Source organism: Lissotriton helveticus, chromosome 5_1 (assembly GCF_964261635.1).
Source record: "Lissotriton helveticus chromosome 5_1, aLisHel1.1, whole genome shotgun sequence".
Taxonomy (NCBI): Eukaryota; Metazoa; Chordata; class Amphibia; order Caudata; family Salamandridae; genus Lissotriton; species Lissotriton helveticus.
The window spans coordinates 822589059-822604103 of NC_136065.1; positions in this window are offsets into that span (position 1 = coordinate 822589059).

Consider the following 15045-nt stretch of genomic DNA (forward strand, 5'->3'; position numbering starts at 1 on the left):
GGTCATTCCCTTGTAAGACATGGTAAAATATGCAACGTTAAGCTCTAACAAAGCTGGAGAGATAAAACAGACAGTGTGAAACAATTAGCAACTTTAGTCCAATGGCCAATCTCTTGCCGGAGCGTCAGGAAGATCTGCGAGTTATTACCTTAGCATTGTGTTAGGGTCAAAGGGGGTGGCCCCGTCCCGTCCTCCTCGTGCCTCTGAGGGCCACAGAGGGCCCGCCCTTTGCCCGGGCTTCGCCCGGCGAGTCCCGCGCGCGTCCCGCGACGCGGGAGTTGGTCGATGTTAAATATTGGCGCAGAGGTTGTGGGCGGATCCAAACACAGGTGGTGACCCGCACGGACTCCTGGTCAGTGGAGTCCCGTGCAATCCAAAATGTTTACCCCACAGCGCTTGCAGCGCAAGTTCAGGTGCACAGACCCCCCTCCTGGGGCAGCGGTCAAACCAAAGGGCAGCAGGCTGTCACGGCGAAGCGGGACCCGCGCCAGCGGGTTCCGCGAGCTCCTTTCAACCGGGGAAGAGGTTGTGGGCGGATCCAAACACAGGTGGTGACCCGCACGGACTCCTGGTCAGTGGAGTCCCGTGCAATCCAAAATGTTTACCCCACAGCGCTTGCAGCGCAAGTTCAGGTGCACAGACCCCCCTCCTGGGGCAGCGGTCAAACCAAAGGGCAGCAGGCTGTCACGGCGAAGCGGGACCCGCGCCAGCGGGTTCCGCAAGCTCCTTTCACCCGGGCAAGAGGTTGTGGGCGGATCCAAACACAGGTGGTGACCCGCACGGACTCCTGGTCAGTGGAGTCCCGTGCAATCCAAAATGTTTACCCCACAGCGCTTGCAGCGCAAGTTCAGGTGCACAGACCCCCCTCCTGGGGCAGCGGTCAAACCAAAGGGCAGCAGGCTGTCACGGCAAAGCGGGACCCGCGCCAGCGGGTTCCGCGAGCTCCTTTCAACCGGGGAAGAGGTTGTGGGCGGATCCAAACACAGGTGGTGACCCGCACGGACTCCTGGTCAGTGGAGTCCTGTGCAATCCAAAATGTTTGCCCCACAGCGCTTGCAGCGCAAGTTCAGGTGCACAGACCCCCCTCCTGGGGCAGCGGTCAAACCAAAGAGCAGCAGGCTGTCACGGCGAAGCGGGACCCGCGCCAGCGGGTTCCGCGAGCTCCTTTCAACCGGGGAAGAGGTTGTGGGCGGATCCAAACACAGGTGGTGACCCGCACGGACTCCTGGTCAGTGGAGTCCCGTGCAATCCAAAATGTTTACCCCACAGCGCTTGCAGCGCAAGTTCAGGTGCACAGACCCCCCTCCTGGGGCAGCGGTCAAACCAAAGGGCAGCAGGCTGTCACGGCTGCCTGTGGAGCTGTCTGGCATTGTGCCAGTGTTGGTGGGTCCTGAAATGGTGGAGTGCAGGCTGTAACTGGCAGTCCAGGTGAGCTGTGAGACGTAGTCGTGCTTGACTCTGTCGCTGGTTATGAAAATCGGGTTAAGCGTGACTTTTGAAATGTGGGTGGGGTTGGTGACCAATTGCTTGAGGCCGATGTTGCTCATGCTTTTTAGGAGGTCAGTTGGTTTGGTGTCCCAAGGTCATCAAGTAGAAGTTTTATTTTATTTATTTAATATTTATAAAGCGCAATAAATCATCCTCGAGGGGATCTCTCAGCGCCTGGGAGGCAGACCACATGAATAGAAAAATGCTTAGTCAAACCAACCATGTTTTGAGAAGATTCTTAAATTGTGCCAAATTAGGGCATGCTCGCAGATCCTCTGGCAGCCTATTCCAGCGGGCGGGGGCTAAATGAGAGAATGGCCCTCCCATCTTGGATTTTCTGAATTTGCACATGCGAAGCAGCCTTTGACTGCTAGGTCTCAGGTGGCGCCCTGGAGTGTACCATTCCAGTTTTTTAAGTAGATATGCCGGCCCCTGGACTTGCAAAGCTTTGAATACCAGACAAAGGAGTTTGAAAACTGTTCTTTTCCTGATAGGAAGCCAGTGTAGTTGACGCAGTAAAGGAAGTGATGGGGTTTGTGCGGGCTTATTAAGGACCAGGCGCACAGCTGTATTCTGGACAACTTGCAGCCTTGATAAGAGATCTTCTCTAATCCCTACTAATAGAGAGTTCCCATAATCTAGTCTACTGACTAGAAGCGCCTGAATGAGGACTTTTCTGGTATAAAGGGGGATCCACGGGAAGACTTTCCTCAGCATGCACATCATTACAAAGCCCTTGCCAGAGATAATTTTTACATGCTCCTCCATGGAGACTTTGTCATCTATTACGATGCCCAAGTTCTTCGCACATTTTTAAGGAATGGGGGCTTCCCCCAATTCCATCGGCCACCACTCCATGGACCATAACTCCTCATCTTTGCCAAACAGCAGAATCTCTGTTTTATTAGAGTTCAGTTGTAAAAAGTTCTTGCTCATCCATGTAGCTATTTTTAACATGCAGCTCTTATATTTTTCTCTAGTCAGAGCGGGGTCCTTTTCTATGCGGACTATCCCTTGGGTGTCGTCTGCATAGGAGATTGTTTGGAACCTGCACGATCTAATGATGTGGGCCAAAGAGGAAACATAAATATTGTACAAGGCGGAACTTAGGATGGAACCCTGTGGTACCCCCTTGCCCCCTGTTGTAGTTTGTGACACAAATGTGTCCAGTTGAACACATTGTGTTCTGACGGTCAAAAACTATGCATCCAATTTAAAGGCAATCCTCTGACACCAATCTCTCGCAGCTTACCCAAGAGGATGCTGTGAGAGATGGTGTCAAAGGCTGCTGACAGATCTAAGGGAACTAACATCGTAGGAGTTCCCTCGTCCAACAGCATCCTTATTGAGTCTGTTACCTCTATCAGCACAGAATATGTGCTTTGACCAGCACAGAAACCCGACAGTGAAGGATCAAGCAAGTTGTTTTGTTCTTGATAACCCGAGAGTTGTTGATTAATCAGGGTTTCCATGATTTTAGAATAACAAGGGAGAAGAGAAATAAGCCTATAGTTTTGTAGGTCTGCATGGTCCTCTAGTCTTTCTTAAGTAGTTGCTTGATGTAAGCCTTCTTCCATTTTAAGTGAAACAAGGCAGTGTCTAGTGATAAATTACAGACTTCCATAATTGGGTTCGACAGGGCTGGTGCCAGGTCAGCGGTGATGTGAGGGGGGGCCACATCTACCGGCGAGCCTGACTTGGTGTGTACCAGTAAAGCACGCACTTGCTCGGAGGTAATAGCTGAGAAGGTCCCTAGACTAGGGGAGAGAAGATCTTCCGGGGGAGGTGTTGAGGCCTAAGCTTCCTCTTCCTGCTAAAACGTGTTATAAATCTCATTGATCTTCTGTATAAAATATGTGACTAGATTATCACATAGCCCCTGCGTGGGTGGAAGGATGGGGTTATTAGCTCTGGGATTGGTGAACTCCTTAAGAATCTTAAAGAGCTCTTTAGAAGAGCTGCTTGCTTCAGCAATTCACCTACCCAGATGCACTCTCCTGGCTATATTGCAATTCCTTAGATATGTTCCATGTACTAATTTATATGCCAGTTTGTCCTCCTCCAACTTTGATTTCCTCCATTTCCACTCTATAATTCTACATTTAGCTTTTGTGCCTGCAGGCTTTCTGAGTACCAAGGGGTTGGAACTGCCCTGTCCCGGACTTTAACTGTCTTGGTTGGCGCGATGATATCAAGGGCCGCAGTTATCGAAGTCTCCAGCAAGTGTAGAGCTGAATTGCTATCAGTACCGTTGCTGATTAACGGGGGAAGAATGCTGAATTTAATGCTGTTAATGTCACTTTTCTCTGTGATCTGAGAGAACTCTTTCGACCTTGGTACAGGCTTACATGAGTAGGAACTATCAAGGTAAATTCTAGAGCCAAATGGTCCGTCCAGCTTAAAGCTAGCGGAGGTTCTACTAAGAGATCCTTAATGTTCGTGAAGATGTTGTCTAGCGTATGTCCCGCTGTGAATGTTGGACTATGTATTCTGGGAGAAAGGTCTAAGGACTCCATAGCTGCTAGTAAGCCTGCAAAATCTGAGTTAGAGCTAATGTCTAAATGATGATTAAAATCACCTGGGAGTAAAAAATTATCAGCTTGCATAATATATGGGGCAAAATTCTCCAATAGTGACGCACAAAAGGCCTTTTTGCTTTCCCCGGGGGTGGTAAACTACTGCTCCCATCAGCCTAGTGCCTTGACCAGGCTCCATTTTCAGTACCAATATTTCCATACTAGAGGTGGAAATAGTGTCTAAGATTTTTATCTGGTGGGCTAAGCGAGTGACTATGGTTAGCCCTCCTCCCACTTGCCTACTCTGTCTGATCCGGCTACCGTATATTTTGCCGGAAAGGCAATCGCTAAGGAAGGAGCAGATTGAGTGTGCAACTAGGTTTCTGTGAAAAAACAGATATCTGGTTTCAGATTGTCCAGGAGATCCCATATTTCCTCAGCAGGTTTAGGGATAGATCTAGTATTAAGGTACAGGCCTTGAAAAGTGGCCTCTCGCCCTCCCTTCCTCTGTTTTTTCTCCCTGGAGGTCTGCTTAATGGATACTCGCCGGTCCCAAGATCCCAAACGAAGATGTAGTGCTCAGAGTCGACGGTGATTGGGGCGATGAGGTCAGGGGTGGCATTGCAGAAGCTGAGGCATGGTCCTGGTGGTTTGTAGGTGAGCCTGCCTCTGATCGTATTTTTTTCTGTCTGTGTGAAGTTCGAAGGTGAGGCGCTCCATTAACAAGGTTAAGCCATCAGAGGAGGTTGTGTATCGGATATTGTCCTTGTAGATGATGTCAATTCTACCTCCATGTTTGTTGATTATGTCCTGTTGAGTTATCTTCTAGCCTTCGGGAACTGCAGCTAAGCTTTGTTTTATTAATGTACTGCTCCCTTTTACGAGTCTTTCCACCAGAAACAAACAAACCAGCTGTTTACCCACAGACGTACATAAATATTGGCCTCTTTCGGGCATACCAACCTCGATAAAACACTTTTCATGTGAGAAGGGAGGTGGGGCTTGGAGGTGGTCAGCCCCTGAGCCCTTCAATACATGATCAACAAATATAATTACTGAAGGGGGCAAGGTCATCAATAGGGGTGGGTCTTCATGTCGCACATAGGACTGTAACTCCCACATCCCAAACACAAAAGCAAAGGCTCCCAATGCATCCTACCCAGTCCTCAGGAGGTAGAAAATCCTGTAATGTTTTTACCTATTGATAGCCTCATGCACAAGTAGGATACTCACCGTATGTAACGATTACCATCTTACGCTGTGCTCACTGTGTGGTATAGGCTCTACATATGGTGACTGTGCAAAGAGTTCCGATATCATGTCACAAACAGTGGCACCGTATGAATTGGCAAGTTTATACTTTCTTAACAAAATCCCAATAGTTGAACCTCAAGCGAAGCAGGAGGGTCCGCTTGTACAGCTTTAATGTCTAGTACCCTACAAAGGCAATACTGACTTTTAGCTCAAGTGAGTCATTGCAAGCTAAACTGTGACTCACCTTTCAAATCAAATCTAATTAAAATTCTTTATTGCTTTAGTTAATTAAAACCGTAACAATGTTTTTTTTTAACATAAGGGCCTAATTAATTGATTTGTCAGGTAGAATACGTAAATGTTAAATAATTCATTGCAATGCCTTGTAGCGACACTTGAAACAGTTTTCTATCAATGGTAACTATTAGCAAGTCTGGTTATTCAATTTAAATTGAACAGATCGAGTTAATTTGATAAAACAGCAAATTAGCAAATACATAAAGCAAAATAGAGCTAACAATATACCACTAGATAAACAACAACTCTGGCCCGCAGTTCAAATAATGAATGTTTAAAGTGCAAGGATTCAACTTAATTAATAAGACAATAATAGTCAGCTTGAAAAAGCGTGACAGTGCAACTAACATCCTACCACAAAATGAACTATGAGAGCAAAACACTATTGGTCAGAATGGTGTAAAAAATCGATTCTCAAGATTTTTTATCTAATTTTGCCCCAGACCATTGACAGAATATCTGATGTTCTCTGCTAGCAGCCTGTCAATACCTTAATGGTTCCATCTGTGCAATTATCATGAAGGGCTTCTGGTTGCCTCTGGCATTAAGACTCTTTTTTAATAGAACAACAGGTTATTTGGTTTAAGGAGGGACTTAGGGAAACGAAATGCATAATTCCTCTGTCTCAGGTCCACAGAGTATACATATTCTTGGACCTTTATATTTCCAGGTCGGTTGGCTTACCAGCTCTGGTAGTTGGCCATAACTTTCTTTTAATTTCAGCCGAGAGTGTAAGACTTAGGTATGGGGCTGGTTTCAAGCCATCATAGAATTTAAGCACCCTCCAAGCATGCGACGGACTGTTAAAACTATTTGTGTCATCAAAATGAAAATGTAACTTTGCAGCTTTATTTGCTTTTTTTCTTAAAGGTCGAATAGGGCAATTTCTTACTCCAAAGTTCCATTAGTTTTGTCAATTTTAGTGAAGTGTAAAGTTATTTATGATGATAATAGGATTGTGGATCTTTTCCCAGTGCTGACCGTAATGACATTGTACTTTTATGGCCATAGACCGAAGTAAAGTTTCCATTGATTGATTAACATATTTAATAAGCTTTCTTGATCAGACCTTATTGTGTGCCAGCACTTTATTGTGGTGTAGATCCTCTTCAGTATTTGATGGATAAGCCCGCACTCTAGTAGAACCTGCACAGTGGAGGTGCTTTGGGGAAGGCCAAATACCCAGTCTTGACTTGCAGTCTGACCAGAAGGGCTGCATCCTAGACATGTATGGTGATGCTTGCGTCCACCACGGTTGGCAGTAATTTGACCACTAGTACTGTAAGTAGTGGTTTAAAAGAGGGACAATCCAACTTTTGCGCTAGTGTACAAAAAGCAGGGATTAGCGCATTCCCTTTCTTGCACATATATTGTTTTTACTCAGAGAAGGTTGCTCTGTTGTCTATATATACTCCCATGTATTTGTAGCTGGTGACCTCCTCCAACATTGTGTTGTCCAGGCAGATCTTAACTGGGAGCCTGGATCGATTACGGATGGTCATTGTTTTAGTTTTAGTTGTATTGATTTCAAATTTGTTGACATGACTAAACTTTTTAGTTCCACTTTTGCTAAACTGAACAACAAATAAACATTGTCCGCATAGGACAAGTGAGATAGACTGTGAACCCAGGCACTGTAGAGGGGCATTTACCTGACCTAGCTTTGGTGTTAGGTCTGCCATGAACAGCTTATAAAAAAACTAGTAACAAAACACGCATTCCTGCTTTAAACGTTTTATATAGCAATTTTGCTCAAAAGCCTTGTGCCACTTCCCAGCTTAACTTGAACCTAAGTAGGCGAGTATAGTTGTTCGATAGCTAGTAGTAGCTTATCTGGAATATTCCATTCATTGAGTTTTCTCCATAAGATCTTGTGATCTACACAGGCGAATGCTGCTTTAAAATCTATAAATCAAGGTGTCATTTTGTTCGCTGCCATTTATCTGCAATTAGAGAAACTGCTAAGATGTTGGTTGTTGTGCCAAGTCCTCTCTTGAATTCTGTCAGCCTATTCAAAGATGACTTGTGGTATGCCATTAAGCAGTCGCTCCATCTCGTCACCCTGCATGCAGATATAACTATTTTAACCTCAGTCGGCAGGTACAGCTGTTGTTTAATATTCAGATGTATTAGACCATTGTTAAGCAAGTCAATTGGGTTATCTATGTCATGTGTTATAGTTTCTTCAAACAACAGTACGTCAGGGTTTTTAAATTGTCAGTTTCATTTCTTCTAATAATTTTCCTTAGTTATTTGAAACACGATCCACCGACAAACATTCTACCAGGTACACAACCCATGCTTCCTCAGCCGCATTTGAGTTTTTTATTACATTAACTGGTCTATCAAACCCATTGATAGTCTCGCAGAAGGTCCTGGAGTTGGTCTGCTTTGAACTGTGTATTAATGTTGCCCAAAACATGTCTGTCTTTGTTTCCCGGACTTCCCAGAGTTGCTGTTTCTATTGTTGTCTTAATATTTTTAGGTCGAGCCTAAACAGCGATTGCACTGTAGGCGATCTGTTGTTTTACTTTGTGGAGTGATGGAGTATTGGCTCGTGCACGAGCAGCGCCGCAGATTCTGTTTGATGCCTGTATCTCCTTGTTAATTTCTTCCTGGATGCACTTTCGGTTCACTGACACCAATCAACAGATGCACAGCGCCTGCCCCTGCTAACGCGGGATTATTGGTTACTAGTTACCTTACCAAATCCCAAACTATGTCGACTGAATCGTTGGTACCTGTCATTGAGTAAAAGGTAATCTTTCAATAGATCAATCAATTTAAGAACTTACACCACTCTAAATGACCACTGACCAAAATATAAGTTTCAAAGATTTAATATAAAGTCAAAGATAACTGAAGATACAAACTTCTCAAAATGAGATTAAGAAGATAAATCGGTATCACTATGAACATGAACCTTTTGAATAGTCTGAGTCTGAAAAACAGAATAATAAGTACAAGCTCGAAAACCATCAGGGTTGCCAAAATGGATACAAGTTGCAACCTCAAAGTCATTACAGAAAAGAAAATTAAGGTTAGTCTGTCCCTACACTACACTAAATGACATCCCTACTTAACAAGATCTTTACCCCTCTAGGTGTCAGCCGTGGTGACTTCCTAAGAAGATCACGCACTTCTCTTTGTCTCTTCTCTGATAATGGGTCTCTCCTGATCAGCCTATCTGCCTACCCATCCGCTTCCTTAGGCTCCCAAAATCATCTGCTCTGCTCTCCTCCCGGGTCTCTTTCCCTAATACCAAATCACATTTCCAAAAGAAACGCCCCTTGGGACGCCCCTCACGTGGTACTTCTTTGCGCGGTAAACTCCATGATGGTACTCTTGAAGACCCTTGTTAAAGTTGACCTTGGTTCCCAGGCTTCTTCTCCAGTGCGCTGATACCCCCAGAAATTCCTGGAAACTCCTACAGGCCTGCGCAAGGCGCCACTGAACAAAGCCCCTTTCATTCTAGCTGATTAAGACCCTTGCACCTGCATACAGCTCGTCCTGCAGTGGGCCTCAAATTCCAAACTCCACCATATCTATAGGTCATAAAATATAAGTGAAGCTCTGTACTTGGCACCTCTCGACTTCTCCTCTAACGAGCACATGGCACATCAAAGGAGATGACATTATCAGTTCAGGCCTACTTGATTTACATGAAGCAGGTCCCTGCACTCTTAAAACGTTAACTTGATTTAAACAGTAAACATTCTTAACTAGCATACGACTCTAAAATAACACATCTATAAAGCATATACTTTTAACCCTAAGTTCAATAGTACATTTAGAAGAACCATGTCAACCTTGTCTCACATTATTTTAGCAGCACATTTAGATTTGCTTGTGAATTGCCATGAGGCCTACACAATATACTGGTTTTTAGAGTTACATTCAACTCTTACATTATTCCTTTAACATGAGAACGTGAGGTTTTCATATTCATCCCAAACATTTCTACATTAGTCTCACACAGTTATGATTATTGTTACTCTACTTAAACATTCTATGCATTTCACTACTGAATATAAGACACTCTGTGTATTTCACTTCTAAATATAAACACTCTGGTGCAAAGTACATGTTAACTAACTACGTGCTTGTAAATATGGTACACTTATACATTTTTTCCAAACTTGTGCTCTCTCAGTCCCCCCTTTGATGACCTTCAGGGGTCATCACCATCAAGACACTAAAAATGTAGAAGCCTTCAAAGTGAAGTCATAGCTGTGCCACTTCTTTTCATACTCTCTAATGCTTTCAGACTCTTATATTGAGTGTCCTGCATCGCTGTCAACTCTTCCTCTTGTTTCCTCATAGTTCTCTGCAACCTATTTGCTCTATAACATTGATACAAACGCACCAATCCCCACAAAGTGATTACACAAATCACTATTATGATGATGAGTTTCAGTATGTACCAAACGATACCCTTTCCTAAGTTGGCAAACCAACTTCCAACTTTACCCATTCCATGACCTACTTTTTCCCACACATTTACCTTTGCCAGGTCCTCAATTTCGTAGTGTATGGCAGTGATGTTTTGTATATACTTCTCTAGAGGTTTTGAATTGTCTGGAATGTAAGTGCAGCATTCCTGGACCTTCAAAGCCTTACAGACTCCTCCCTCTTTAGCTAACAGAACGTCTAAAGCAAGACGGTTCTGAAGAACCATTGCCCTAATCGATTGCATCTCCCCTTCTATCAGCATCAATGATCTTGCAGTACTGGCAGATAGCCTATCTACGACTGTAGCTAACCTCCTGATCTTAATGTCATTCAATATCAGTCCCAAGAAAGGGAATGCAGCACCGAGTACATCTCCAACTACTTCTGCTGCACCCAGCCCTCGCTTCCATCTAGTTGGTATTTCTTTCTTTGGCGTGTCTAAATTCTCAACATGATATATTTTAGGGAAGACAACAGCCAGATAGCATGATCCGTACCAATTATCTGGTAGCTTCACATAGGCATTTCTTCCACATACAAAATATACATTTGGAATTGCTTGCATCCCTTTCAAAAAGTCCTTAGAGTAATACTCCAATTGAAAGGCATGTTCACAATTGACTTGACCTACATAAAAGTTTTCATAATAAGAGTAACTCCTGTGAATGCACAGTTTCCCCCGTTTCTCCTTATCCAAAGCAATTGGACCAATACTACCTTTTCTTTGATGTGCCCTCTCCTCCTTGGTCCAATCTGTTTCCCATTGTCCTGATGCCTTCAAAATCTTCTGCCTCCTGTATCTAGTATCTACCTGTCCTATAAACTTTTTCTCAACTTCTGATATTTGACAAGTCAGATTGTTTCTTCGAGCATGTGAAGTATCTAACGTTTTCCATGGAATAAACCATTTGTGTAATCTGTCTTCGCTTTTGTAATAGTCCCATTTGTTCAAATGCTTGAAATTCGGGACCTCTGGCAATGTCGAGTCGAAATTCGAGAAATAATACTCAAATCCATCTCGTCCATAAAATATGCTCAACAACAAACTGCATGTGATTCCATATGTCAATGGAAGATGATGGTATCTGATACCCTCCTCCACAGAAGCTGGTAATTGCATACAAACGTAACAATCCTTCACTTCCATGGCATCAACATATTCATAAAGCAATTTAGCATAAGCATTTGACTTGTAATTTCCCTGTGACTCATCTATATGTAGCCTTTTTATTTCTGCATCTAACAACGCTTTGTCTTTATCATTGATGTTTCCCTTTTCCTTAATAATGGTAGTTTTCGGTGTTGACACTCCCTTGACCTCCTTGACTGCAGTTTCATCCCTTTCGTGTCCCACTAGGAATGAAACAGTTACCACTAAAATTATAAGAGAAACCACTACTCCTAAAAATGTAACAACTATACATTTTGCCCTGCGGTTCGGGTTGCCAGCCTCCATGTTTTCAAACAGTGTAGTTCTTGACTTTCTTCCAGCATTCACTTCTTCTCTTTTCTGAGCCAAAAGTCTTTCTTTCTCGCAATGTCTTTCTTTTGAACACTTGGAAGCTTGACAATTTATTCCGCAAAGCAGTTCAAAGTCCCGTAGAAATTAGACAACCCTAGCCCTTCTCCATCCACTAAAAGGAAACCCCTATCACTTTGCTTCTTCCACTCGGCGCTAGGTTATCTTGCAACAAGTTTACAATTTCTTTTCAGAAGTCTTATTTTCATCTAAGGTTATGTATGGCTCAAGGAGGGACACTACGTCTTCATAAATGTCCATCCGAAGTATCATTCCCTCAGGTTCTGGGCAGTTCGTACCACAACATGGAAAGTCAACTGTTTCTAGGATTATTCTCCTTATTTCGCTTTGGACAAGTGGGCGGACGAAATTGAGAGTTAGCGTTTTTTCAATTTCTACTCCTGGTACTATCAGTTCTACATCCACAATCACAAAGGGGTCCGTTCTAATCAGGATCACTTTCTTCACCTTTCCAGTTCTGCGCCCCCTTGAAGACATTCGCAATATGGTATTAATCCACAACTATAAGCGCTCCTAGCATTTCTACTACTCGCTCAAGCATTTCCAAACGAAGAAGAGTTCCCTCCAATATTGGATATCGTGAACAGCAAACTGGAAACTCAACTGTCTCTAAAATCAATTTTCTTATTCCGCTCAGGAGAGCAGGATGAACGATGTTGAGTGTCAGCAACCTTTCGGTCTCCGCTCCTGGCAGTAGAAACCTTATTTGCACTGTGATGATCGGGTCAGTTCTGACCAGGTCCACTTCCCGGATCCTCCCGGTTCTGTGCCCCCCAGACATCTGCAACGAGGTAGGTCCAGTCGGGAGTAGAGTATCTTCTACTAGGCACTCGCACCCTCCTTGATCTTCTAAGACCCTCCTCGGCTTGATCCTGGATATCTTCTTCTGGATCTGAGTCTTCGGATATAGGAGTAAGCGTTTCTTCCTGGGCCGACCTCAAACTTAGCCTTCTTCTCCTTGCTGGCCAAGTGGCAGCTCCAAGCCTTATTCTCCTATTCCTTGTCCTCTCACTTGGTTCTTGGTCGCTCTGATACGGATCTGAGTCTGAGTCGTATTCACTTCTGCTCTCTCCTTCAGATGCGTCTTCCGTCTCACTGCCGTCCCGCCTTCGCTCTTCTTCTGAATCCGTTGCGTTCCCAACTTCTTCCGACACCTCCTCAGCTGCTGCAATCCCTTCTTGCGACCCTTCTTCCACTTCCGGGCTTTCGTCTGGGATAGGAGCTGTTCCTTCTAGAGGTGCTGGAACTCTTCGAGTATGGGATGCATGGATCCAATTTGGCAGCCCCCCGCACTTCACCGCGGTGTTCGTTATCAGGATTACCTGAAAGGGCCCACGCCAGCGAACATCTAGGCAGTTCTTCCAGACGTGTTTTTTAACCAACACCCAGTCCCCTGGGTTCAGGTCATGACACAGGTTCCTCGATGCTGGAACTTCAGCCGCATGCACCTGAAGGGACACAGAATGGATGGCGTCAGACAGTCCTTTACAATAATGCAAGATCAGATCATCTGTAATATTCAATAGGGCAGTAGTTGGAACTGTGGGAAGTCTCATGGCCCTCCCCATCAGGATCTCGTGGGGAGAGAGACCTGTCCTCCTGTCAGGTGTGCTGCGCATGCTCATGAGCACTAGAGGAAGAGCATCTGGCCAACTCAAAGATGTGGATGCCACTACTTTAGCCAATCTATTCTTCAATGTGCCATTCACTTGTTCCACAATTCCTGAAGCTTCTGGTCGATAACTACAATGCAGCTTTTGATCGATATTCAGTGTGGAGCACAACATCTTCACTATTTCACTGTTAAAATGTTTTCCTCTGTCCGATTCCAGAGAGGCAGGCACCCCGAAGCGCGGTATCAACTCCCTGAGCAACAATTTAGCCACTGTGAGTGTATCGCACCTACGTGTAGGGTACGCTTCAACCCATCTGGAAAATACGCATACAATCACCAACACATACCGAAGGCGATTAACTCTTGGCATTTCGATGAAATCTAGTTGCATCCTATTGAAAGGCCCCCCGACCTCCCAATGTGACTCAGTGTGACTGGTGTTCGTTTGCCTACGTTCAGTTGTTGGCAGGTGACACATCGCTTACATACTGATTCTGCTGCTATTCTAAATTTAGGGCAATACCAAGTTTGCCTAAACACTCTCATCATAGCATCCCTTCCTAGATGTACTGGACCATGTATTTCTCTCGCCATGGGATTTGCTAATTCTTCAGGTAACACAGCCCTCCCATCTGCTGAAACCCAAAAATCCATTTCACTTCGGACACAACCTGCTGTTTCCCATGCCCTTTTCTCAGTTTCTGGTGCATTCTCCTGCATTATTCTTAAATCCTCCCAAGTGTCTACAGTTTCTAACATCATACTTAATTCAGTCTTTTCTTCTGCACCTTCTATTTCCACCTTTGAGAAAGAATAATTTTGTTCCGCACAATAGCGTGCGACTTCATCAGCGTATCTGTTGCCTTGTGACACAAAATCTGTATTCTTAGTATGTGCTACACACTTTACTATTGCGATGTCAACTGGACCTTGTAATGCTTCTAACAACAGCCGCACAAATTCTCCATTTCGAATGGGCGAACCAGAGGAGGTCATGTAACCCCTCTGAGACCACAACTGCCCGAATTCGTGAACCACACCGAAACCATATTGGCTGTCCGTGTAGATGGTGACTCTCTTTCCGTTTCCTGCTATGCAGGCACGAGTTAGGGCAATGATTTCTGCTACCTGTGCGGAATGTACTCCTTCCAGGCAAGCAGCTTCCACAACTCCAGTAATGGTACAAACAGCATAGGCTGCTCTCAACCGACCAGTATCGTCTCTTAAACATGAGCCATCAACAAAATAAATTTCATCGGGGTCAGACAATGGCTCATCCACAATATCTGGTCTGGGTTTCGTGCATAGTTCAGTCACATCAAGGCAATCGTGGTCTTCACATCCTTCGCCTTCTATTACAGTAGGTAATGGCATCAAAGTAGCAGGATTCAAGACAGAGCATCTCCTAAGAGTCACGTTCTCCGCAGCAAGGATAACTTGCTCGTAGCGCGTGAGCCTACTATTGGTCAGATGCTGCGTCTTCGTCCTGGTCATTAGCAATTCAACTGAATGTGGTACATACACCACCACTGGATGTCCCATCACAATACTCTCGCTCCTTTCAATGCTGACACCCGTTGCAGCAACGGATTTGAGACATCCGGGCAACGCTGCGGCTACTGGATCTAATGTAGCCGAAAAATATGCAACTGGTCTACGGGCATTTCCGTGGGTCTGTGCCAAGACTGACAAAGCACATCCCTCTCTCTCACAGCAATAGAGTGAAAATGACTTCTCGTAATCGGGCATTCCCAGAGCCGGAGCACGACACAAATCGTCTCTCAGCTGTAAAAACGCCACCAAACATTCTTCATCCCATGGTACCGGATCACTCACCTCCTTCTGCGTCAGTTTCTGTAAGGGCTTTGCTTTCAGTGAAAAGT